This window comes from Somniosus microcephalus, chromosome 29 (genome assembly GCF_052327205.1).
Source record: "Somniosus microcephalus isolate GS21.2 chromosome 29, FLI_Smic_1.0, whole genome shotgun sequence".
NCBI classification, from domain to species: Eukaryota; Metazoa; Chordata; class Chondrichthyes; order Squaliformes; family Somniosidae; genus Somniosus; species Somniosus microcephalus.
In genome coordinates, this window is record NC_141015.1 from 4194480 (window position 1) to 4220795 (window position 26316).

Sequence of the window (26316 nt, forward strand, 5' to 3'; positions counted from 1 at the left end):
TCGCTGAAGGTAAGCATGCAGGTGCAGCAGGCGGTTAAGAAGGCAAATGGTATGTTGGCCTTCGTAGCGAGAGGGTTCGAGTACAGGAACAAGGATGTCTTGCTGCAGTTGTACAGGGCCTTGGTGAGACCACATCTTGAGTATCGTGTGCAGTTTTTGTCGCCTTATCTGAGGAAGGATGTTCTTGCCATGGAGGGAGTGCAGCGAAGATTCACCAGACTGATACCTGGGATGGCAGGAATGACGTATGAGGAGAGATTGGATCGATTGGGCTTATACTCGCTGGAGTTTAGAAGAATGAGAGGGGATCTCATTGAAACGTATAAAATTCTAACAGGACTAGACAGACTAGATGCAGGAAGGATGTTCCCGATGGTCGGGAAGTCCAGAACCAGGGGTCACAATCTAAGGATAAGGGGTAAGCCATTTAGGACAGAAATGAGGAGGAATTTCTTCACCCAGAGAGTGGTGAACCTGTGGAATTCTCTACCACAGAAGGCAGTTGAGGCCAATTCATTAAATATATTCAAGAAGGAGTTGGATATATTTCTGAAGGCTAAAGGGATCAAGGGATATGGGGAGAAAGCAGGGACAGGGTACTGAATTTGGATGGTCAGACATGATCTCATTGAATGGCGGAGCAGGCTCGAGGGGCCGAATGGCCTACTCCTGCTCCTATCTTCTATGTTTCTATGTTTCTATGTAATCTTCTATGCGGGACCTTATCGAAACCCTTCTGAAAGTCCAAATACACCACATCCACTGGTTCTCCCTTATCTACTCTACCAGTTACATCCTCAAAAAATTCCAGTAGAAATTTCCGGGTCATATATGACACCCAGGTTGCGAACAGTGTGGTTCAACCTCAGACAGATGTTAGGGAGAGGGATGGAGTCAGTGGCTCGGGAACGGAGATTGTGGCGGAGACCGAAAACAATGGCTTTGATCTTCCCAATATTTCATTGGAGAAAATTTCTGCTTATCCAGAACTGGATGTCGGACAAGCAGTCTGACAATTTAGAGACCGTGGAGAGGTTGAGAGAAGTGTTGGTGAGGTAAAGCTGGGTGTCGTCAGCGTACATGTGGAAACTGACGCTGTGTTTTCGGATGATGTCGCCAAGGGGCAGCATGTAGATGAGAAACAGGAGGGGGCCAAGGATAGATCCTTGGGGGACACCAGAGGTAACGATGTGGGAGTGGGAAGAGAATCCATTGCAGGTGATTCTCTTCTGGCTACTATTAGAATGGAACCAGGCGAATGCAGTTCCACCCAGCTGGACGACAGTGGAGAGGCGTTGGAGAAGGGTGGAGTGCTCAAAGGCTGCAGACTAGTCAAGAAGGACGAGGAGGGATAGTTTACCTTTGTCACAGTCACAAAGGATGTCATTTTTGACTTTGATGAGAGCCATTTTGGTACCGTGACAGGGGCAGAAACCTGATTGGAGGGATTCAAGCATGGAGTTGCGGGAAATATGGGCACGGATTTGGGAAGCGACAACACGTTCAAGGGCTTTGGAGAGGAAAGGTAGGTTGGAGATGGGGCGGTAGTTTGCAAGGACGGAGGGGTCAAGGGTTGTTTTTTGAGGAGAGGGGTGATGACGGCAGATTTGAGGGAGAGGGGGACAGAACCATTAACAATGTCAGCTAACATGTTGGGTGGTCAGCAGTTTGGTGGGAATAGGGTTGAGGGAGCAGGAAGTGGGTCTCATGGGCAAGATGAGCACGGAGAGTAGGGTTGGTGGGGATGGGGATGGTGGAAAGGAGATGTGTGGGTGGAGAGCAATACGAGGAAGTGGATGGCCTTATCTGTGATTGACACGATGGGAGCAGTGAGGCCACGAGAGATGGCAAGGTCGAGGGGGGTGGCCGTGAATATGGGCTGGGGAGTTTACATGGAGGGACAGATCTTCTTCTTATCGTGTCTACGGACAGTCAATACATAGCCCAGCCAGAACTGGACACATTTTTGCGCCTTGTTGTTGGATTCGGCAAGGTCTGCAACAGTGCAGGGTTCCTCTAACGATGGGCATTGCAGGAGATGTTGCATAGTCTGTGCCTCAGTTCCACATTCACAAGTTGTCGGGCTGGTTGAATATCCCCATTTGCTTAGTGACACCTTTGAGCAACCTACACCGGTCCTAAGTCTGTTAAGGCACTTCCAGGTTGCCCAGTTGCAATTAGCTCCTGGGGGAAGGCTTTCATCAAGTAAAATTTCCATCGCTGGGGGTTGTTCAAGACTGGCGAGCCGGTCTTTCCACAAGGCGATGCGGGCTTCAGATGAGGTTGATTGTAATGGAACAACACTGTTCATGAAGCTCTTCCTTGACTTTAGGCGGCTGGGTGTAGGTGTATGACAATGCAGAGGGTGCCTCTCATCTGATGTTTGACGGAGTCGCTCTTTCTTGCTGGCTACCATTCTGAGGGAGAGATTAAGGGAAAATAGGAGGCTGGTGAACTCAGAGGAGAGAGCATGATGCATTGAGATGGAAGTTGAATTCACAGAGGATGAGAAGTCATTTGGTGCAGAGGTTGAGGGAGGAAAGCAGTGAAGATATCTCGGTAATAAAATGTTTATGGTACTTGGGTGGGCGGTAGAGAACGAGAATTTTAAATGAGGGGTGAGAGGGGTGGAATAAGGTGAGATGCTCAAAGGAGGAGAAAGTGCCGGAGGAGTAGGGGGATAGACCAAGGTGTGATTTGGTGTTGAAAGCCACACCGCCACCACGCCGGTCTGAGCGGGGCAAGTGGTGAAAGGTATAGCCAGGTGGGGAGGCTTCATTTAACGATAAGGTGTCATCACCCCTCAGCCAAGTTTCCGTCAGGGCCATGATGTCGATGCAATCATCCACGATAAGCTCATGGATGGCAAGGGCCTTGTTCGCAAGAGAACGGACATTCTGGCGGGAGATGCGGAGAGGGTCGGTGATGCCTGACCCACTGCCAGCGTCCACAGGGTCAGTGCTGGGAGGAGTGACTTGGATGGAGAGGAGATTGACGAGATTTGCCCCCAGTGGGTGCGCTGGGCGGGAAGGTCAGCGAGAGAGTAGGATGGGACTGTTGGGGTTGCTGCTCGTAAGGAGGCAGCGACGAGTGCCTCAATGGGCCCTTTGTAGAGAGGCACAGAGGGAAGCTGTAGGCTTACCTAAGAGGGAGTCAAACCTGGGACAGCGGCAGGAAAGGAGGAACGTCGATGAGTAATAAAGGATTGGGGTAGGGATTAGGGAGGACAGAGTATCCGAGAGAGGAGAGATGAAAGGCAGCATGATGACACGAGAGAGTGGTCAGGGAAGGATAGAGAGAAAGGGAAAAGGGGGATAAAAAGTGGAAAAGGATTGAATGGCTCGGGCCTGGAGTGGCAGCCAAAGTGCGCACACGAATGGACACAGGGGAAAAGCTCATGTTATATAGGCCAGGTTACATGTAGTAATTAACGGGATACATACTTCCTGGTAGCAGGAGAAGGTGGCAGGACAAGCTGAGGGGCTGTTAATAAAGCAGATGGGATCCTTGGCTTTATTAATCAAGGCATAGAGTACAAAAGGAAGGCAGTTATGCTAAACCTTTATTTATAGAACACTGGTTCGGTCCCAGCTGGAGTATTGGGTTCAATTCTGGGCACCACACTTTAGGAAGGATGTCAAGGTCTTGGAGAGGATTAAGGGGGAGATTGACCAGAATGGTACCAGGGATGAGGGACTTCAGTGATGTGGAGAGACTGGAGAAGCTGGGGTTGTTCTCCTTGGAGCAGAGAAGGTTAAGGGGAGATTGACCAGAATGGGACCAGGGATGAGGGACTTCAGTGATATGGAGAGACTGGAGAAGCTGGGGTTGTTCTCCTTGGAGCAGAGAGGGTTAAGGGGAGATTGACCAGAATGGGACCAGGGATGAGGGACTTCAGTGATGTGGAGAGACTGGAGAAGCTGGGATTGTTCTCCTTAGAGCAGAGAAGGTTAAGGGGAGATTGACCAGAATGGTACCAGGGATGAGGGACTTCAGTGATGTGGAGAGACTGGAGAAGCTGGGGTTGTTCTCCTTAGAGCAGAGAAGGTTAAGGGGAGATTGACCAGAATGGGACCAGGGATGAGGGACTTCAGTGATGTGGAGAGACTGGAGAAGCTGGGATTGTTCTCCTTAGAGCAGAGAAGGTTAAGGGGAGATTGACCAGAATGGTACCAGGGATGAGGGACTTCAGTGATGTGGAGAGACTGGAGAAGCTGGGGTTGTTCTCCTTAGAGCAGAGAAGGTTAAGGGGAGATTGACCAGAATGGTACCAGGGATGAGGGACTTCAGTGATGTGGAGAGACTGGAGAAGCTGGGATTGTTCTCCTTAGAGCAGAGAAGGTTAAGGGGGAGATTGACCAGAATGGTACCGGGGATGAGAGACTTCAGTGATGTGGAGAGACTGGAGAAGCTGGGATTGTTCTCCTTAGAGCAGAGAAGGTTAAGGGGGAGATTGACCAGAACGGTACCAGGGATGAGGGACTTCAGTGATGTGGAGAGACTGGAGAAGCTGGGGTTGTTCTCCTTAGAGCAGAGAAGGTTAAGGGGAGATTTAATAGAGGTGTTTAAAATCATGAGGAGTTTTGATGGAGTAAATAAGGAGAAACTGTTTCCAGTGGCAGGAGGGTCGGTAACCAGAGGACACAGATTGAAGATAATCAGCAACAGAACCAGAGGGGAGAATGGGCTCTTTCTCTGCTTTGAGATTCAATCACGCTCCCCGGCTGGGCACTCACTGATTGGCCCAGGACTTGGCCCCGCTCCTGGCACCAGGCATGTTCGCTGATTGGCCCAGGACTTGGCCCCGCCCCTGGCACCTGGGGTGCTCGCTGATTGGTCAAGGACTTGGCTCCGCCCCTGCAACCTGGGGGAGTTTGCTGATTGGCCCAGGACTTGGCCCCGCCCCTGGCACCTGGGGGGGTTTGCTGATTGGTCCAGGACTTGGCCCCGCCCCCTGGCACCAGAGGGGCTCGCTGATTGGTCCGGGCAGGGTGTTCCCTGTTGTGTAAAGATGTTCCCTGTTGTGTTCATGTGTTCCCTGTTGTACAAAGGTGTTCCCTGTTGTACAAAGGTGTTCCCTGTTGTGTAGATGTGTTCCCTGTTGTGTAAAGGTGTTCCCTGTTGTACAAAGGCGTTCCCTGTTGTGTAAAGATGTTCCCTGTTGTGTCAAAATAACAACAGAAAATGCTGGAAAAACTCAGCAGGTCAGGCAACATCCGTGGAGAGAAATTTGAGTTGACGTTTCGAGTCGAACCCTTCTTCAAAACTGGAAAGAAAATCTGCGATCTGACAAAAGAAGTAAAAGAAACAACAGCAGAGAAAGAGACAATAAAAGGTGTTCGAAGCTAGACGAGATGGTAATAGGCTGAGATTAGGTGTGAAGTGTACTGGCAGGGCAAGAGATAGCTGCCAGGTGTGAGAGAGAAACAAAAGGAAAGGGGGGGGAAAGGAATGGAAAAATTGCAAGTAAAATGAAATAGGGGCCGAGGTTATGATCTGAAATTGTTGAACTCGATATTGAGTCCGGAAGGCTGCAGAGTGCCTAATCGGAAGATGAGGTGCTGTTCCTCGAGTTTACGTTGAGCTTCCGTGGAACAATACAAGAGGCCAAGGGCGGTGAGGTCCGAGTGGGAATGGAGCGGTGAATTAAAATGACAGGCGACCGGAAGCTCAGGGTCACCCTTACGGACTGAACGGAGGTGTTCCGCAAAGCGGTCACCCAATCTGCGTTTGGTCTCCCCAATGTAGAGGAGACCACATCGTGAGCAGTGAATACACTATACTAGATTGCAAGAAGTACAAGTAAATCACTGTTTCACCTGGAAGGGGTGTTTGGGGCCCTGGACAGTGGGAAGGGGGGAGGTATAGGGGCAGGTGTTACATCTGCTTCGCTTGCACGGGAAGGTGCCGGGCGAAGGAGAAGGGCTGTTTGGGGTGATAGAGGAGTGGACTAGGGTGTCTCGGAGGGAGCGGTCCCTACGGAATGCTGAAAGGGGAGGGGAGGGGAAGATACGTTTGGTGGTGGGATCACGTTGGAGGTAGCGGAAATGCCAGAGGATGATCCGTTGAATGTGGAGGCTGGTGGGGTGAAAGGTGAGGACAAGGGGAACCCTATCGTGGTTCTGGAAGGGAGGGGCGGGGTGAGGGCAGAAGTGCGGGAGATAGAACTGACACGGTCGATGTTGTGTCCGTGTGTTAATAGAGACACTGAAGACAGGAGTTGGTTTCACAGGTGTTTACTGAACAAAGTCTGGAGGGGAACTAACTGATACAACACAATATACAGGCTTATATAGCCCGAGTGGCCATTACCGGCATTACAGTACACAGGGGGCTCTTAAAGGCACATACACTACAATTCCTCCCCTTTTAGCCAACCAGTACATAATATTTTAAGTAATCATTAATTACATGTTACAAGAAAAATAATCTACACATTGCTGCAGTTAATCAATTATAAGTCAGTCTCTCTGGAGGCTTCCTGACTCGGTCCGGATAACGCCGCGGTGGTGTAGTAGTTTCTGGAGGTGTAGTAGGTTCTTTTGGCAACGCTGATTCGGCTTGAATGCCAGTGTCGGGTTCATTGGGTTCCAGTATCACCGGATCGGAGGTAGATACTATGGGTATCTCTGCTTCATCACTAGGCGTATAGAGTGGTGGTGTAGGTTGTCCCTTTTCGGATGACTCTATGATTTGGTCAGCATGGTGCCTTATTATGCTTTCTCCAATGTCCACGGTATACATCAGCGGTCCTAGTCGTGTGCAGATAGTTCCAGTCTGCCATTTCTCGGTACGGTAGTCCCGGGCCAAAACTTGTTGACCTATCTGGAAGGTTCTAGTTGGCCTTTCATTCATGCTTTGAAATTGCCGGTTCTCTACGTCCCTTCTGACGATTGGCTTGATCAAATCCAGCCGGCATCTTAGGCTTCTATTGAAGAACATCATGGCGGGAGTTTGGTTTGTAACCACATGTGTTGCATTCCTGTACGCAAACAAGAAGTTATCCACCTTATGCTGAAGTTTTATGTCGTCATTACCCATGGCCTTTATGGCCTTCTTGAAGGTCTGGACAAACCTTTCAGCCAATCCATTGGTGGCCGGATGGTATGGGGCGGACGTGTAGTGCTTAACACCATTGTTTTTTAAGAACTTCCTGAATTCTTCGGACACAAATTGCGGTCCATTATCAGAACAGATCTGTTCAGGCAGCCCATTCCTGGCAAATATGGTCCTTAATACTGTAATGGTTTTTTCCGTGGTGGTGGAGGACATCTTTATTACCTCCGGCCACTTGGAGTGTGCATCAACCGCGATTAAGAACATTGAGTCCATAAATGGACCAGCAAAGTCGATGTGTACCCTTTGCCATGGAGATAAGGGCCACTCCCATGGATGTAGAGGGGCTTGTGGTGGAGCGTTTTGGACCTTCTGGCATCCTAGGCAGCTCTTGGTCATTTCTTCGATGTCTCCATCGATACCTGGCCACCACACAAACACCCTGGCTAGGTTCTTCATTTTCACTCCACCCAGATGCCCCTCGTGAAGCTCCTTTAGCACTTTATCCTGGAGTTTGGGTGGAATCACCACTCTGGATCCACACATCAAGGTTCCTCGGCACACTGGCAGCTGTTCTCTTCTTTGCGAGAATGCTGGCAACAGTGGTTCGCCATGTGCTGGCCTTCCCTTCACCGTTAAATCGTAGACTCGTGAGAGAGTCGGGTCATTTCTCGTTTCCTTTTCAATGGTAGAATTTGTTACTGGTAGACATTCCACTATGGTTGAGTGGAACATCTCCACTGGGTCTACTGTAGGTGCCTCTTCTACCGTTGGCAACGGTAGGTGTGATAAACCATCAGCATTCCCATGCTGTTTTGATCCTTTGTATTCTATGTTGTATTGGTGTGCCCCTAGGAAAAGGGACCACCTCTGTAGCCTTTGCGCTGTCATAATGGGAACGCCCTTCTAAGGGTTGAATATGGAGATGAGGGGTTGATGGTCAGTCAACAAAGTAAATTTTTGTCCGTGTAGGTAATGGTTGAATTTCTTCACTCCCCATACCAGACTGAGTGCTTCCCTGTCGATTTGGGCATAGTTACGCTCAGCTGAGTTCAATGAGCGTGACGCAAAAGTTATCGGCCGTTCCGAGCCATCAGGGAATCTATGCGATAATACCGCTCCTACGCCGTAAGGGGATGCATCGCACGCCAGTCTGATTGGCAGTGATGGGTTGTAATGAGCCAAAACTTCTTTGGACGTGATTGTCTTTGCATTTATGGAAGGCACGTTTACAGTCTTCGCTCCATTTCCAAATTACTCCTGTTTGTAGCAGTTCATTAAGAGGGTGCAGAAGAGTTGATAAGTTCGGTAAAAATTTATGATAGTAATTTATTAATCCCAGGAACGACCGTTAATTGTGAAACATTTTCAGGTGCTGGGGCTTTTATGACCACTTCAATTTTTTCAGGTTACTTATGCAACCCTTCCTTATTAATAATGTGGCCACAATATGATATTTGATTCTGGAAAAATTCGCACTTGGGGCGATTTGCTCGTAGGCCCCGTTCTCTCAGCCTAGTGAGCACCTGCTCCAAATTGGCAAGGTGCTTGTTGTCGTTTTCTCCTGTTACAAGGATGTCGTCTAGGTAGCATTGAGTCCCCGGAATCCCTTGCAGGACTTGCTCCATAGCTCTTTGCCTGATAGCTGGAGCTGATGCCACTCCGAAAACCAGTCGATTGTACTGGTACAGGCCTTTGTGTGTATTTATCGTGAGATACTTTTTAGAGGCCTCTTCAACCTCCATCTGTAGATATGCCTGTGCCAAGTCAATTTTGGTGAAACGTTTCCCTCCGGATAGTGAGGCGAAAATATCTTCTATCCTCGGAAGAGGATACTGTACCATGTGAAGGACCGGATTTACAGTCACCTTGAAGTCTCCACAGATGCGAATTTTTCTCTGTTCTTCAGATTTATCATTATTCAACGTTTTCTTCAAACTGGGACGATGGGTGTTGCCCACTCGCTCCAATCTATCTTGGATAACACGCCTGTCTTTTCCAAATTCTCCAGCTCTGCCTCAACTGCTGGACGAATTGCGTATGGCACCGGTCTTGCCTTAAAAAACTTGGGAATTGCCGCATCTTCCACTTTTATTGAGGCGGTGATGCCTTTCAAGGTTCCTAGTTTCTCTTGAAACACTTCTTTGGCGTTAGCCAAGATGTCTTTTAATCGTTCAGGTATGATGTTATCATCATTTTTTTCCTTACTGGTCACCGTCAGCGCTTGAATGGAGTGCCAGTCTAAACGTATTCTCCTGATCCATTCACGTCCCAACAGCGGTGGACCACCATCTTGTAGAACGTATAAATACAACTTTTGTATTTCCTTGCCTATGCAACAGGCACCCTTATTTTCCCTCTGGGGTATACTTTCTGCCCCGTATATGTTTTCAAGATAATGGATGTGTCTTTTAAAGGTATATGCGGAAATAGCCGCTCGTAATCCTGTCGATTTATGACGGTCAGAGCTGATCCTGTATCTAGCTCCATTTTAACTGGGGACCCTGCTATCGTGAGGGTAACCCAAATGGTCTGGTAATCTTCTTTGGCAATTACATTATGTATTTTGAGACAGCTTAGTCTCTTGTTTTCGGAGTTGCTATCACTCTTCTGGTCTTCGGAGCTACTGTCCATCATCATTTGTACCTTTCTGTACTTTTCTTTATTGATTTTTTTCTTCCTGTCCGTCGATTTTTTTTGTCCAGATCGGCATACACGTGCAATGTGTCCAATCTTTCCGCATTGCCTGCATGCTTTGTTCTTGAACCAGCAGTCCCTCTGGTCATGGGTGGATCTGCCGCAGCGATAACATCTCTCGAAACCCTGTGTCATTTCGTGGGTGCCGAAGTCCTGTGTCTTTTGTTGTATCTCTGCAGCTCCTCTTGCGGCTGCTTCGTATGATACAGCCATACTGAAAGCCTTGTCCAGTGTCAAATCTTTCTCAGAAAGCAGCCTTTTCTGTCTTCCTTCACTTAGGAGACCGCAGATGAATTTGTCTCGAAGATAATCTGCTAGTCCTGCCCCGAATTGGCAGTGCTTTGATAGCTTTCTTAATTCGGTGAGGTAATCAGTGTTACTTTCATTTTTGTGTTGATTCCTCTTGAAGAATTTGAATCGTTCCGCTATCAGCAGCGGTGTTGGGTTTCAGTGCTCCTGTAGGGTATCAACAATTTCCTTAAAATTCTTGTCCTTTGGTTTGGCTGGAGTGATTAAGTTTCGTAACAGCCCGTATGCCTTTGCGCCCATTAGATTTAGAAGTACTGACGCTTTTTTTTATCATTTTCTATTCCATTTGCGCTACAATATACCTCCACTCTTTCCACATATGTGGTCCAATCCTCTATATCGTTATCAAAAGCATCAATATTGCCAGCCTTAGGCATCCTGGAAAAAAAATGGCGCTTCCTGCGCTTTTCTTTCTCTTCTGCAGAAAAGATATGGCGCTTCCCGAGCTTCCCCGCCGCTGCCGATGACAACGCTGTTTTCCGCGGGTTTTAAAAAAAAAATGTATTGTTTATTTACAGGTGGAGACTCGTTCCCGCCAGACTCTCTCTGCTAGGTCTGAACGCTGACCTGCTTGCAGCGCCGGCCGTCTACCGAGTGCTCCCTCCCCGTCTGTTACTGCTTGCCTCCGCCTTCGCTGCTTGGCCTCGCTGCAGAGCCCGCCGCTGGAGCCCCAGCCCGACGCCCAGGAAGGATTATTGCAGTACCTGCCACCAGCTCGGCTAGCTGGTGAAACCACAGCTTTTTTCTTTTCCTTGCTTCGACTTTGGACGTCAGAGGAATCGATGTCCTTGAGGTGCTGCCGAATTGCAGGTAAGTCCGTTTCCAATTCGTCGCCACTGTTGTGTCCGTGTGTTAATAGAGACACTGAAGACAGGAGTTGGTTTCACAGGTGTTTACTGAACAAATTCTGGAGGGGAACTAACTGATACAACACAATATACAGGCTTATATAGCCCGAGTGGCCATTACCGGCATTACAGTACACAGGGGGCTCTTAAAGGCACATACACTACAGTCGAGGGCAGTGTCAACCACGGTAGAGAGGAATCCTCGGTTGTGGAAAAAGGAAGACATGTCGGAAGCACTGGTGTGGAAGGTGGCATTGTCGGAGCAGATACGGCAGAGACGGAGAAACTGGAAGAGTGGAATAGAGTCCTTACAGGAAGCGGGGTGGGAGGAAGTGTAGTCCAGGTAGCTGTGGGAGTCAGTGGGCTTGCAGTGAATATTGGTCGATAACCTATCCCCAGAGATGGAGATGGAGAAGTCGAGGAAGGGAAGGGAAGAGTCAGAGATGGACCATGTGAAGGTGAGGGAAGGGTGGAAATTGGAGGCAAAGTGAATGAAATTGTCAAGTTCGGGGCGAGAGCAGGAAACGGCACTGATACAGTCATCAATGTATCGGAAAAAGAGGTGAGGGAGGGGACCCGAGTAGGACTGGAACAAAGAGTGTTCCACATAGCCCACGAAAAGGCAGGCATAGCTAGGACCCATGCGGGTACCCATGGCAACACCTTTGATTTGGAGGAAATGAGTGGCGTTAAAGGAGAAGTTGTTCAATGTGAGAACAAGTTCAGCCAGGCGGAGGAGGGTGGTGGTGGATGGGGACTGGTCGGGCCTCTGTTCAAGGAAGAAGCGGAGCACCCTCAGGCCATCCTGGTGGGGGATGGAGGTGTAGAGGGATTGTACGTCCATGGTGAAAAGGAAGCGGTTGGGGCCAGGAAACTGGAAACTGTTAAAGTGGCGGAGGGCGTCCGAAGAGTCGCGGATGTAGGTGGGAAGAGACTGGACAAGGGGAGAAAAGATAGAGTCAAGATAGGAAGAGATAAGTTCCGTTGGGCAAGAACAGGCTGAAACGATGGGTCTACCAGGGCAGTCCTGTTTGTGGATCTTGGGAAGGAGGTAGAAGCGGGCCGTGCGGGGTTGGGGAACTATGAGGTTGGTGGCAGTGGGGGGAAGATCTCCAGAGGAGATGAGGTCAGTGACAGTCTTGGAGACGGTGGTTTGATGTTCGGTAGTGGGGTCATGGTCCAGGTGGAGGTAGGAGGAGGTGTCGGAGAGTTGGCGTTCAGCTTCCGCTAGGTAGAGGTCAGTGCGCCAAACAACAACAGCACCACCCTTGTCAGCGGGTTTAATGACAATGTCAGGGTTGGATCTAAGAGAATGGAGTGCTGCAAGTTCAGAGGGAGGTAGGTTGGAGTGAGTGAGGGGAGCAGAGAAATGGAGACGGCCGATGTCACGGCGGCAGTTAGCGATGAAAAGATCTAGAGAGGGTAAGAGGCCAGGGGGAGGGGTCCAGGTAGAACGGGAATTCTGCAAGCGGGAGAAAGGGTCAGTTGTGCGGGGGGAAGACTCCTGGCCAGAGAAGTGGGCACGGAGACGAAGGCGGCGGAAAAAGAGCTCAGCATCGTGCCGAGCTCGAAATTCATTGAGGTGGGGGCGTAAGGGGATGAAGCTCAGTCCTTTGCTGAGGACTGATCGTTCGGGGTCAGAGAGTGGAAGGTCAGAGGTGATAGTGAAAACATGAACCCTGTTGTGTTCATGTGTTCCCTGTTGTACAAAGGTGTTCCCTATTGTGTAGAGGTGTTCCCTGTTGTATAAAGGTGTTCCCTGTTGTGTAAAGGTGTTCCCTGTTGTGTAAAGGTGTTCCCTGTTGTATAAAGGTGTTCCCTGTTGTATAAAGGTGTTCCCTGTTGTATAAAGGTGTTCCCTGTTGTACAAAGGTGTTCCCTGTTGTATAAAGGTGTTCCCTGTTGTATAAAGGTGTTCTCTGTTGTGTTAAGATGTTCCCTGTTGTGTAAAGGTGTTCTGTGTCACTGTCTGTCTCCTCACTGTGACCTTGTGCCAGGGTTTCACTGTGGCCAAGAGCACCATCTGGTGGTGGAGAGGCGGCGCTGCAGGAATGTGTTGAAAGGGGAAAGTCGAGGCTGCTGCCTGTTTGCAGCATTTGCAGCTTATGTTGGTGCGAATAAAAGTGATTTGAAAATTGTTTTTTGTGTTTATTGCAGGTAGGCAGTTGATGTAAGTAAAGTATAATAAAAAATAAGTGCGATGTGATCGTGGGCAGCAACAGATCGCTCTTGTTGGTGTAAATCATAACGTAAATAGCAGAGGATGGTTTCGATCCATCGACCTCTGGGTTATGGGCCCAGCACGCTTCCGCTGCGCCACTCTGCTACTGGGTACAAGTCATCTCCAGCTGCCTGTCAGTGCTGTGTGTTAGCGAGACAAATTTCAACCTCCAGACTGCATTGAAAGCGATAACACTGAGGAAACCAGAGAGAGAGACAGACAAACAAACTGAGTAACACGAGGAAGAGACTGAGGGAAAGTCAGAGACTGCGGGAGAGACAGAGGGAGAGAGAGACAGGCAGGGTAACGGAGACTTTGAGGAAGGGTGAGAATGGTATGATGGTGCTTCGTGTTGTAAAAAGATGATCCCTGTTGTGTAAATGTGTTCCCTGTTGTGTAAACGTGTCCCCTGTTGTGTAAATGTGTTCACTGTTGTGTAAACGTGTCCCCTGTTGTGTAAATGTGTTCCCTGTTGTGTAAAGGTGTTACCTGTTGTGTAAATACGCTCCCTGTTGTGTAAATGTGTTCCCTGTTGTGTAAATACGCTCCCTGTTGTGTAAATGTGTTCCCTGTTGTGTAAAGGTGTTACCTGTTGTGTAAATACGCTCCCTGTTGTGTAAATGTGTTCCCTTTTGTATAAAGGTCTTCCCTGTTGTGTAAATGAATTCCCTGTTGTGTAAATGTGTTCCCTATTGTGTAAAGGTGTTCCCTGTTGTGTAAATGAGTTCCCTGTTGTGTTCATGTGTTCCCTGTTGTGTTAATATGTTCCCTGTTGTGCAAAGATGTTCCCTGTTGTGTAAAGTTGTTCCCTGTTGCGAATATTTTGCATCAGGCTTTACAGTAGAGGACACTAAGAATATCCCAACACTGGACAAACAGGGGGCTATGGGGGGGAGGAGCTAAACACGATCAAAATCACTAAGGAAGTGGTACTCGGTAAAATAATGGGACTCATGGCGGATAAATCACCTGGACTGGATGGCTTACATCCTAGGGTCTTGAGGGAAGTGGCGGTAGGGATTGTGGATGCATTGTTAATAATATTCCAAAACTCCCTGGACTCGCGAAATTATCTTAATGGCAAGAAACTGGAAAGTACTGAAGTACAAAGGGATCTGGGGGTCCTGGTGTACGAAACTCAAAAGGTTAGTATGCAGGTGCAGCAAATGATTAAGAAGGCCAATGGAATGTTGGCTTTCATTGCTAGGGAGATAGAATATAAAAATAAGGAGGTATTGCTTCAGTTGTACAAGTTATTGGTGAGACCGCACCTGGAATATTGCATACAGTTTTGGTGTCCATACTTAAGAAAAGACATACTTGCTCTCGAGTCAGTACAAAGAAGGTTCACTCGGTTAATCCCAGGAATGAGGGGATGGACATATGAGGAGAGGTTGAGTAGATTGGGACTCTACTCATTTGAGTTCCGAAGAATGAGAGGCGATCTTATTGAAACATATAAGATTGTGAAGGGGTTGGATCAGGTGGATGCGGGGAGGATGTTCCCGATGATGGGCGAAACTAGAACTAGGGGGCATAGTCTTAGAATAAGGGGCTGCTCTTTCAAAACTGAGATGAGGAGGAACTACTTCACTCAGAGGGTGGTAGGTCCATGGAATATGCTGCCCCAAAATGCTGTAGAAGCTACATCATTACATAAATTTAAAACAGAAATAGACAGTTTCCTAGAAGTAAAGGGAATAAAGGGTTACGGGGAGCGGGCAGGAATTTGGACATGATTCTAGGTTCGGATCGGTCATGGCCCTGTGGGTAGCGGAGCGGGCTCAGGGGCCGTATAGCCTGCTCCTGCACCTATTTCATGTGTCTAATTCTGTTAGATTCAGGAGATGGTTCTGTGATAGTGGATTGGCGGTTAGGATCAGATCAGCCATGATCTTATTGAATGGTGGAGCAGGCTCGAGGGGCCGATTGGCCTACTCCTGCTCCTATTTCTTATGTTCTTATGTTCTTATGTAAAGGTGTTCCCTGTTGTTTAAACATGTTCCCTGTGGTGTAAAGGTGTTCCCTGTTGTACAAAGGTGTTCCCTGTTGTACAAAGGTGTTCCCTGTTGTGTAAACATGTTCCCTGTTGTGTAAAGATGTTCGCTGTTGTATAAAAGTGTTCCCTGTTGCACAAAGGTGTTCCCTGTTGTGTAAAGGTGTTCCCTGTTGTGTAGATGTGTTCCCTGTTGTGTAAAGGTGCTCCCTGTTGTGTAAAGGTGTTCCCTGTTGTATAAATGTGTTCCCTGTTGTGTAAAGGTGTTCCCTGTTGTGTTAAGGTGTTCCCTGTTGTGTAAAGGTGTTCCCTGTTGTATAAATGTGTTCCCTGTTGTGTAAAGGTGCTCCCTGTTGTGTAAAGGTGTTCCCTGTTGTATAAAGTTGTTCCCTGTTGTGTAAAGATGTTCCCTGTTGTGCAGATGTGTTCTCTATTGTGTAAATGTGTTCCCTTTTGTGTAATGATGTTCCCTGTTGTGTAAAGATTTTCCCTGTTGTGTAAATGCGTTCCCTGTTGTGTTCATGTGTTCCCTGTTGTACAATGGTGTTACCAGTTGTGTAAAGTTGTTCCCTGTTGTGTAAAGTTGTTCCCTGTTGTGTTAGGTTGTTCCCTGTTGTGTAAAGTTGTTCCCTGTTGTGTAAATGCGTTCCCTGTTGTGTTCATGTGTTCCCTGTTGTACAAAGGTGTTACCAGTTGTGTAAAGTTGTTCCCTGTTGTGTAAATGCGTTCCCTGTTGCGTTCATGTGTTCCCTGTTGTGTAAAGGTGTTCCCTGTTCTGTAACGGTGTTCCCTGTTGTATAAAGATGTTCCCTTTTGTATAAAGATGTTCCCTGCTGTATAAAGATGTTCCCTGTTGTGTAAAGGTGTTCCCTGTTGTGTCAAGGTGTTCTCTGTTGTGTAAATGTGTTCCCTGTTGTGTAAAGCTGTTCTCTGTTATGTAAATGTATTCCCTGTCGTATAAAGATGTTCTCTGTTGTGTAAAGGTGTTCCCTGTTGTGTTAAGGTGTTCTCTGTTGTGTAAAGGTGTTCCCTGTTGTGTTAAGTTGTTCCCTGTTGTGTAAAGTTGTTCCCTGTTGCGTAAAGATGTTCCCTGTTGTATACATATGTTCCTTATTGTGTAAAGATGTTTCCTGTTGTGTAAATATGTTCCCTGTTGTGTAAAGATGTTCCCTGTTGTGTAGATGTGTTCCCTGTTGTGTAAATGTGTTCCCTGTTGTATAATGATGTTCCCTGTTGTGTAACGGCCTGAATGAATATCATAGAAACATAGAAGATAGGAGCAGGGACAGGGTACTGAATTTGGATGATCAGCCATGATCTCATTAAATGGTGGAGCAGGCTCGAGGGGCCGAATGGCCTACTCCTGCTCCTATCTTCTATGTTTCTCCCTTAAAATTGATCTTCAATTCATTTTTGTGCATTATTTTTTTAAGTCATAAAGGACTTTAAAATAATAAATGGGGTGAGGGCTCAGTCTAAGCAAGATAACTATTCACAGTGGCCATTGTTAATTGTAGGGAAAGTGCCTCAGCATCGTGCTTACGCTCTGATTAAAATGAATTCAAAATATCGTATTTGTCCCACTTAAGATCCGAAAGAAGTGGTTAGTCTGTAAATATTAAATAGACTTAGTGTGAGCGATGATGGTATAGTGGTGAGCATAGCTGCCTTCCAAGCAGTCGACCCGGGTTCGATTCCCGGCCATCGCAACCGAGATATTTTTAACCCCTTGCAGGTCAGAACTGATTTATGGGAGACCTTGCAACAGGATTTTATAACAAATAAAAATCTTAATTACATTTGACAGAATACTTTCATCAACTATTAAAATGGTTTCTCAGTCAGAAGCAATATTAAAAATGGTAGTTAAAAAAACTTTAATCCTCCATGATTGTCCATCCATAATACAGCTGCCTGTCAGTGCTGTGTTATTTCAGCCTCCAGACTGTATTGAAAGCGATAGCATTGCCCTCAAATAGCCCAGAATCCCGGACACAGCAACACACACCTGTTGGGAATCTCACCCTGGCTACACAAGGACACTCAGTATTACACCACCCACAATGGGACACACACACAATGACACACAGAAAACCAGCAAGGGGCTTTCAGGACACACAAAGGGAGGGACAGAGAAAGACACTGAGGATACCAGAGAGAGACAGACAAACAGACTGAGTAACACGAGCGAGAGACAGAGACTGAGGGAAAGACAGAGACTGCGAGAGAGACAGAGGGAGAGAGAGACAGACAGGGAAAGAGAGACTGAGAGGAAGGGAGGGACTGGTATGAAGATGTTTCCTGTTGTGTAAAGATGTGCCCTGTTGTGTAAAGATATTCTCTGTTGTTTAACGATGTTCTCTGTTGTGTAAAGACGTTCCCAGTTGTGCAAAGATGTTCTCTGTTGAGTAAATATGTTCTCTGTTGTGTAAAGATTTTCTCTGTTGTGTAAAGCTGTTCTGTTGTGTAAATATATTTTCTGTTGTGTAAAGGCGTTCCCTCGTGTGCAAATGTGTTTCCAGTAGTGTAAAGATGTTCTCTGTTATGTAAACTTGATGTAAGTAAAATATAAAGTGTGATAAAAAAAATAAGTGCGCTGCAACAGATGTTTCTCGTTGGTGTAAATCAAAATGTAAATAGCAGAAGATGGATTTGATCCATCGACTTTCCGGGTTATGGGCCCATCACGCTTCCGGTGCGCCACTCTGCTGTGGGTGAAATCGATCTTCGGATGCCTGTCAGTGCTAAGTGTTAGCGAGACAAATTTCAGCCTATTGGAAGCGATAACACTGAGGAAACCATAGAGAGGCACAAAGGTGTTCCCTGTTGTGTAAATGTGTTCCCTGTTGTGTAAAGGTGTTCCCTGTTGTGGAAATGTGTTCATTATTGTGTAAAGATTCTCCCTGTCGTGTAAAGATTCTCCCTGTTGTGTAAATGCGTTCCCTGTTGTTTTAATGTGTTCCCTGTTGTGTAAACGTGTTCCCTGTTGTGTAAATGCGTTTCCTGTTGTGTAGATGCGTTCCCTGCTGTGTAAACGTGTTCCCTGTTGTGTAGATGCGTTTCCTGTTGTGTAGATGCGTTCCCTGCTGTGTAAACGTGTTCCCTGTTGTGTAGATGCGTTTCCTGTTGTGTAGATGCGTTCCCTGCTGTGCAAAGGTGTTCCCTGTTGCGTAAAGATGTTCCCTGCTGTGTAAAGGTATTCCCTGTTGTGTAGATGCGTTTCCTGTTGTGTAAATGTGTTCCCTGCTTTGTAAAGATGTTCCCTGTTGTGTAAAGATGTTCCCTGCTGTGTAAAGGTGTTCCCTGTTGTGTAAATGTGTTCCCTGCTATGTAAAGGTGTTCCCTGTTATGTAGATGCGTTCCCTGTTGTGCAAAAGTGTTCCCTGTTGTTTAAAGGTGTTCCCTGTTGTGTAAAGGTGCTCCCTGTTGTGTAAATGCGTTCCATGCTGTGTAAATGTGTTCCCTATTGTGTAAAGGTGTTCCCTGTTGTGTAAATGTATTCCCTGCTGTGTGAAGGTGTTCCCTGTTGTGTAAATGCGTTCCCTTTTTTTTAAATGTGTTTCCTGTTGTGTAAAGGTGCTCCCTGTTGTGTAAATGCGTTCCATGCTGTGTAAATGTGTTCCCTATTGTGTAAAGGTGTTCCCTGTTGTGTAAATGTGTTCCCTGCTGTGTGAAGGTGTTCCCTGTTGTGTAAATGCGTTCCCTTTTTTTTAAATGTGTTCCCTGTTGTGTAAATGTGTTCCCTGCTGTGTAAAGATGTTCCCTGTTGTGTAAAGGTGTTCCCTGTTGTGTAGATGTGTTCCCTGTTGTGTAAATGTGTTCCCTGTTGTGTAAAGATGTTCCCTGTTGTGTAAAGGTGTTCCCTGTTGTGTAAAGGTGTTCTGTGTCACTGTCCGTCTCCTCACCGTGACCTTGTGCCAGGGTTTCACTGTGGCCAAGAGCACCATCTGGTGGTGGAGAGGCGGTGCTGCAGGAATGTGTTGAAAGGGGAAAGTCGAGGCTGCTGCCTGTTTGCAGCAGTTGCAGCTTATGTTGGTGCGAATAAAATGATTTGAAAATTGTGTCGCAGGTTTTAGTGTTTATTGCAGGTAGGCAGTTGATGTAAGTAAAGTGTAATAAAAATAAGTGCGATGTGATCGTGGGCAGCAACAGATCTTTCTTGTTGGTGTAAATCAGAATGCAAATAGCAGAGGATGGTTTCGATCCATCGACCTCTGGGTTATGGGCCCAGCACGCTTCCGCTGCGCCACTCTGCTACAGGGTACAAATCATCTCCAGCTACCTGTCAGTGCTAAGTGTTGGGAGACAAATTTCAGCCTCCAGACTGCATTGAAAGCGATAACACTGAGGAAACCAGAGAGAGACAGACAAACAAACTGAGTAACACGAGGAAGAGACTGAGGGAAAGTCGGAGACTGCGGGAGAGACAGAGGGAGAGAGAGACAGAGGCGACTTTGAGGAAGGGTGGGAATGGTATGATGGTGCTTCGTGTTGTGAAAAGTTGTTCCCTGTTGTGTAAACGTGTCCCCTGTTGTGTAAAGATGTTCCCTGTTATGTAAACATGTCCCCTGTTGTGTAGATGTGTTCCCTGTTGTGTAAATGTGTTCCCTGTTGTATAATGATGTTCCCTGTTGTGTAACGGCCTGAATGAATATCATAGAAACATAGAAGATAGGAGCAGGGACAGGGTACTGAATTTGGATGATCAGCCATGATCTCATTAAATGGTGGAGCAGGCTCGAGGGGCCGAATGGCCTACTCCTGCTCCTATATTCTATGTTTCACCCTTAAAATTGATCTTCAATTCATTTTTGTGGATTATTGTTTTAAGTCATAAAGAACTTTAAAAGAATAAATGGGGTGAGGGCTCAGTCTAAGCAAGATAACTATTCACAGTGGCCATTGTTAATTGTAGGGAAAGTGCCTCAGCATCGTGCTTACGCTCTGATTAAAATGAATTCAAAATAGCGTGTTTGTCCCGCTGAAGATCCGAAAGAAGTGGTTAGTCTGTAAATATAAGTTGTGGCTTGTGTGAGCGATGGTGGTATAGTGGTGAGCATAGCTGCCTTCCAAGCAGTTGACCCGGGTTCGATTCCCGGCCATCGCAACCGAGATATTTTTAACCCCTTGCAGGTCAGAACTGATTTATGGGAGACCTTGCAACAGGATTTTATAACAAATAAAAATCTTAATTACAATTGACAGAATACTTTCATCAACTAATAAATGGGTTCTCAGTCAGAAGCAATATTAAAAATGGTAGTTAAAATTTGTTTTAATCCTCCATGATTGTCCATTCATAATACAGCTGCCTGTCAGTGCTGTGAAATTTCAGCCTCCAGACTGTATTGAAAGCGATAGCATTGCCCTCAAATAGCCCAGAATCCCGGACACAGCAACACAGGAAGCTCACCCTGGCTACACAAGGACACTCAGTATTACACCACCCACAATGGGACACACACACAATGACACACAGAAAACCAGCAAGGGGCTTTCAGGACACACAAAGGGAGGGATAGAGAAAGACACTGAGGATACCAGAGAGAGACAGACAAACAGACTGCGTAACACGAGCGAGAGACAGAGACTGAGGGAAAGACAGAGACTGCGAGAGAGACAGAGGGAGAGATAGACAGACAGGGAAAGAGAGACTGAGAGGAAGGGAGGGACTGGTATGAAGATGATTTCTGTTGTGTAAATGTGTTCCCTATTATGCAAAGGTGTGCCCTGTTGTGTAAAGATATTCTCTGTTGTTTAACGATCTTCTCTGTTGTGTAAAGACGTTCCCAGTTGTGCAAAGATCTTCTCTGTTGACTAAATATGTTTTCTGTTGTGCAAAGATTTTCTCTGTTGTGTAAAGCTGTTCTGTTGTGTAAATATATTTTCTGTTGTGTAAAGGCGTTCCCTCGTGTGCAAATATGTTTCCAGTAGTGTAAAGATGTTCTCTGTTATGTAAACTTGATGTAAGTAAAATATAAAGTGTGATAAAAAAATAAGTGCGCTGCAACAGATGTTTCTCGTTGGTGTAAATCAAAATGTAAATAGCAGAAGATGGCTTCGATCCATCGATCTCTGGGACCATCATGCTTCCGCTGCGTCACTTTGCTGTGGGTGATATTTATCTTCCGATGCCTGTCAGTGCTAAGTGTTAGCGAGACAAATTTCAGCCTCCAGATTGTATTGAAAGCGATAAAACTGAGGAAACCATAGAGAGGCACAAAGGTGTTCCCTGTTGTGTAAATGTGTTCCCTATTGTGTAAAGGTGTTCCCTGTTGTGTAAATGTGTTCGCTGTTGTGTAAAGGTGTTCCCTGTTGTGGAAATGTGTTCCTTATTGTGTAAAGATTCTCCCTGTTGCGTAATGATTCTCCCTGTTGTGTAAATGTGTTCCCTGTAGTTTTAATGTGTTCCCTGTTGTGTAAATGTATTCCCTGCTGTGTAAAGGTGTTCCCTGTTGTGTAGATGCGTTCCCTGCTGTGTAAACGTGTTCCCTGTTGTGTAGATGCGTTTCCTGTTGTGTAAATGTGTTCCCTGCTGTGTAAAGGTGTTCCCTTTTGTGTAAAGGTGTTCCCTGTTGTGTAAAGATGTTCCCTGTTGTGTAAAGATGTTCCCTGCTGTGCAAAGGTGTTCCCTGTTGTGTAAATGTGTTCCCTGCTGTGTAAAGGTGTTCCCTGTTATGTAGATGCGTTCCATGTTGTGTAAAAGTGTTCCCTGTTGTGTAAAGGTGTTCCCTGTTGTGTAAATGCATTCCATGCTGTGTAAATGTGTTCCCTATTGTGTAAAGGTGTTCCCTGTTGTGTAAATGTGTTCCCTGCTGTGTGAAGGTGTTCCCTGTTGTGTAAATGCGTTCCCTGTTTTTTAAATGTGTTCCCTGTTGTGTAAAGGTGTTCCCTGTTGTGTAAAGATGTTCCCTGTTGTGTAGATGTGTTCCCTGTTGTGTAAATATGTTCCCTGTTGTATAAAGATGTTCCCTGTTGTATAAAGGTGTTCCCTGTTGTGTAAAGGTGTTCCCTGTTGTGTAAAGGTGTTCCCTGTTGTGTAAATGTGTTCCATGCTGTATAAAGATGTTCCCTGTTGTGTAGATGTGTTCCCTGTTGTGTAAATGTGTTCCCTGTTGTATAAAGATGTTCCCTGTTGTATAAATGTGTTCCCTGTTGTGTAAATGTGTTCCATGCTGTATAAAGATGTTCCCTGTTGTGTAAAGATGTTCCCTGTTGTGTAAATGTGTTCCATGCTGTATAAAGATGTTCCCTGTTGTGTAGATGTGTTCCCTGTTGTGTAAATGTGTTCCCTGTTGTATAAAGATGTTCCCTGTTGTATAAATGTGTTCCCTGTTGTGTAAATGTGTTCCATGCTGTATAAAGATGTTCCCTGTTGTGTAAAGATGTTCCCTGTTGTGTAGATGTGTTCCCTGTTGTGTAAATGTGTTCCCTGTTGTATAAAGGTGTTCCCTGTTGTGTAAAGGTGTTCCCTGTTGTGTAAAGGTGTTCTGTGTCACTGTCCGTCTCCTCACTGTGACCTTGTGCCAGGGTTTCACTGTGGCCAAGACCACCATCTGGTGGTGGAGAGGCGGTGCTGCAGGAATGTGTTGAAAGGGGAAAGTCGAGGCTGCTGCCTGTTTGCAGCAGTTGCAGCTTATGTTGGTGCGAATAAAATGATTTGAAAATTGTGTCGCAGGTTTTAGTGTTTATTGCAGGTAGGCAGTTGATGTAAGTAAAGTGTAATAAAAATAAGTGCGATGTGATCGTGGGCAGCAACAGATCTTTCTTGTTGGTGTAAATCAGAATGCAAATAGCAGAGGATGGTTTCGATCCATCGACCTCTGGGTTATGGGCCCAGCACGCTTCCGCTGCGCCACTCTGCTACAGGGTACAAGACGTCTTCAGCTACCTGTCAGTGCTAAGTGTTGGGAGACAAATTTCAGCCTCCAGACTGCATTGAAAGCGATGACACTGAGGAAACCAGAGAGAGACAGACAAACAAACTGAGTAACACGAGGAAGAGACTGAGGGAAAGTCGGAGACTGCGGGAGAGACAGAGGGAGAGAGAGACAGAGGCGACTTTGAGGAAGGGTGGGAATGGTATGATGGTGCTTCGTGTTGTGAAAAGTTGTTCCCTGTTGTGTAAACGTGTCCCCTGTTGTGTAAAGATGTTCCCTGTTATGTAAACATGTCCCCTGTTGTGTAGATGTGTTCCCTGTTGTGTAAATGTGTTCCCTGTTGTATAATGATGTTCCCTGTTGTGTAACGGCCTGAATGAACATCATAGAAACATAGAAGATAGGAGCAGGGACAGGGTACTGAATTTGGATGATCAGCCATGATCTCATTAAATGGTGGAGCAGGCTCGAGGGGCCGAATGGCCTACTCCTGCTCCTATATTCTATGTTTCACCCTTAAAATTGATCTTCAATTCATTTTTGTGGATTATTGTTTTAAGTCATAAAGAACTTTAAAAGAATAAATGGGGTGAGGGCTCAGTCTAAGCAAGATAACTATTCACAGTGGCCATTGTTAATTGTAGGGAAAGTGCCTCAGCATCGTGCTTACGCTCTGATTAAAATGAATTCAAAATAGCGTGTTTGTCCCGCTGAAGATCCGAAAGAAGTGGTTAGTCTGTAAATATAAGTTGTGGCTTGTGTGAGCGATGGTGGTATAGTGGTGAGCATAGCTGCCTTCCAAGCAGTTGACCCGGGTTCGATTCCCGGCCATCGCAACCGAGATATTTTTAACCCCTTGCAGGTCAGAACTGATTTATGGGAGACCTTGCAACAGGATTTTATAACAAATAAAAATCTTAATTACAATTGACAGAATACTTTCATCAACTAATAAATGGGTTCTCAGTCAGAAGCAATATTAAAAATGGTAGTTAAAATTTGTTTTAATCCTCCATGATTGTCCATTCATAATACAGCTGCCTGTCAGTGCTGTGAAATTTCAGCCTCCAGACTGTATTGAAAGCGATAGCATTGCCCTCAAATAGCCCAGAATCCCGGACACAGCAACACAGGAAGCTCACCCTGGCTACACAAGGACACTCAGTATTACACCACCCACAATGGGACACACACACAATGACACACAGAAAACCAGCAAGGGGCTTTCAGGACACACAAAGGGAGGGATAGAGAAAGACACTGAGGATACCAGAGAGAGACAGACAAACAGACTGCGTAACACGAGCGAGAGACAGAGACTGAGGGAAAGACAGAGACTGCGAGAGAGACAGAGGGAGAGATAGACAGACAGGGAAAGAGAGACTGAGAGGAAGGGAGGGACTGGTATGAAGATGATTTCTGTTGTGTAAATGTGTTCCCTATTATGCAAAGGTGTGCCCTGTTGTGTAAAGATATTCTCTGTTGTTTAACGATCTTCTCTGTTGTGTAAAGACGTTCCCAGTTGTGCAAAGATCTTCTCTGTTGACTAAATATGTTTTCTGTTGTGCAAAGATTTTCTCTGTTGTGTAAAGCTGTTCTGTTGTGTAAATATATTTTCTGTTGTGTAAAGGCGTTCCCTCGTGTGCAAATATGTTTCCAGTAGTGTAAAGATGTTCTCTGTTATGTAAACTTGATGTAAGTAAAATATAAAGTGTGATAAAAAAATAAGTGCGCTGCAACAGATGTTTCTCGTTGGTGTAAATCAAAATGTAAATAGCAGAAGATGGCTTCGATCCATCGATCTCTGGGACCATCATGCTTCCGCTGCGTCACTTTGCTGTGGGTGATATTTATCTTCCGATGCCTGTCAGTGCTAAGTGTTAGCGAGACAAATTTCAGCCTCCAGATTGTATTGAAAGCGATAAAACTGAGGAAACCATAGAGAGGCACAAAGGTGTTCCCTGTTGTGTAAATGTGTTCCCTATTGTGTAAAGGTGTTCCCTGTTGTGTAAATGTGTTCGCTGTTGTGTAAAGGTGTTCCCTGTTGTGGAAATGTGTTCCTTATTGTGTAAAGATTCTCCCTGTTGCGTAATGATTCTCCCTGTTGTGTAAATGTGTTCCCTGTAGTTTTAATGTGTTCCCTGTTGTGTAAATGTATTCCCTGCTGTGTAAAGGTGTTCCCTGTTGTGTAGATGCGTTCCCTGCTGTGTAAACGTGTTCCCTGTTGTGTAGATGCGTTTCCTGTTGTGTAAATGTGTTCCCTGCTGTGTAAAGGTGTTCCCTTTTGTGTAAAGGTGTTCCCTGTTGTGTAAAGATGTTCCCTGTTGTGTAAAGATGTTCCCTGCTGTGCAAAGGTGTTCCCTGTTGTGTAAATGTGTTCCCTGCTGTGTAAAGGTGTTCCCTGTTATGTAGATGCGTTCCATGTTGTGTAAAAGTGTTCCCTGTTGTGTAAAGGTGTTCCCTGTTGTGTAAATGCATTCCATGCTGTGTAAATGTGTTCCCTATTGTGTAAAGGTGTTCCCTGTTGTGTAAATGTGTTCCCTGCTGTGTGAAGGTGTTCCCTGTTGTGTAAATGCGTTCCCTGTTTTTTAAATGTGTTCCCTGTTGTGTAAAGGTGTTCCCTGTTGTGTAAAGATGTTCCCTGTTGTGTAGATGTGTTCCCTGTTGTGTAAATATGTTCCCTGTTGTATAAAGATGTTCCCTGTTGTATAAAGGTGTTCCCTGTTGTGTAAAGGTGTTCCCTGTTGTGTAAAGGTGTTCCCTGTTGTGTAAATGTGTTCCATGCTGTATAAAGATGTTCCCTGTTGTGTAGATGTGTTCCCTGTTGTGTAAATGTGTTCCCTGTTGTATAAAGATGTTCCCTGTTGTATAAATGTGTTCCCTGTTGTGTAAATGTGTTCCATGCTGTATAAAGATGTTCCCTGTTGTGTAAAGATGTTCCCTGTTGTGTAGATGTGTTCCCTGTTGTGTAAATGTGTTCCCTGTTGTATAAAGGTGTTCCCTGTTGTGTAAAGGTGTTCCCTGTTGTGTAAAGGTGTTCTGTGTCACTGTCCGTCTCCTCACTGTGACCTTGTGCCAGGGTTTCACTGTGGCCAAGACCACCATCTGGTGGTGGAGAGGCGGTGCTGCAGGAATGTGTTGAAAGGGGAAAGTCGAGGCTGCTGCCTGTTTGCAGCAGTTGCAGCTTATGTTGGTGCGAATAAAATGATTTGAAAATTGTGTCGCAGGTTTTAGTGTTTATTGCAGGTAGGCAGTTGATGTAAGTAAAGTGTAATAAAAATAAGTGCGATGTGATCGTGGGCAGCAACA

At 46.1% G+C, this 26316-nt stretch overlaps 3 non-coding genes across 3 annotated transcripts; all 3 read left to right on the forward strand.

The window, feature by feature from the left end:
* The first annotated feature begins 16764 nt into the window (after positions 1-16764).
* Positions 16765-16836, forward strand: trnag-ucc (transfer RNA glycine (anticodon UCC)). The gene has a single exon. It is a non-coding gene; the product is annotated as a tRNA-Gly (tRNA).
* A 3326-nt stretch (positions 16837-20162) lies between these two features.
* trnag-ucc (transfer RNA glycine (anticodon UCC)) lies at positions 20163-20234 on the forward strand. The gene has a single exon. It is a non-coding gene; the product is annotated as a tRNA-Gly (tRNA).
* A 3537-nt stretch (positions 20235-23771) lies between these two features.
* On the forward strand, positions 23772-23843 carry trnag-ucc (transfer RNA glycine (anticodon UCC)). The gene has a single exon. It is a non-coding gene; the product is annotated as a tRNA-Gly (tRNA).
* The last annotated feature ends 2473 nt before the right edge of the window (positions 23844-26316 follow it).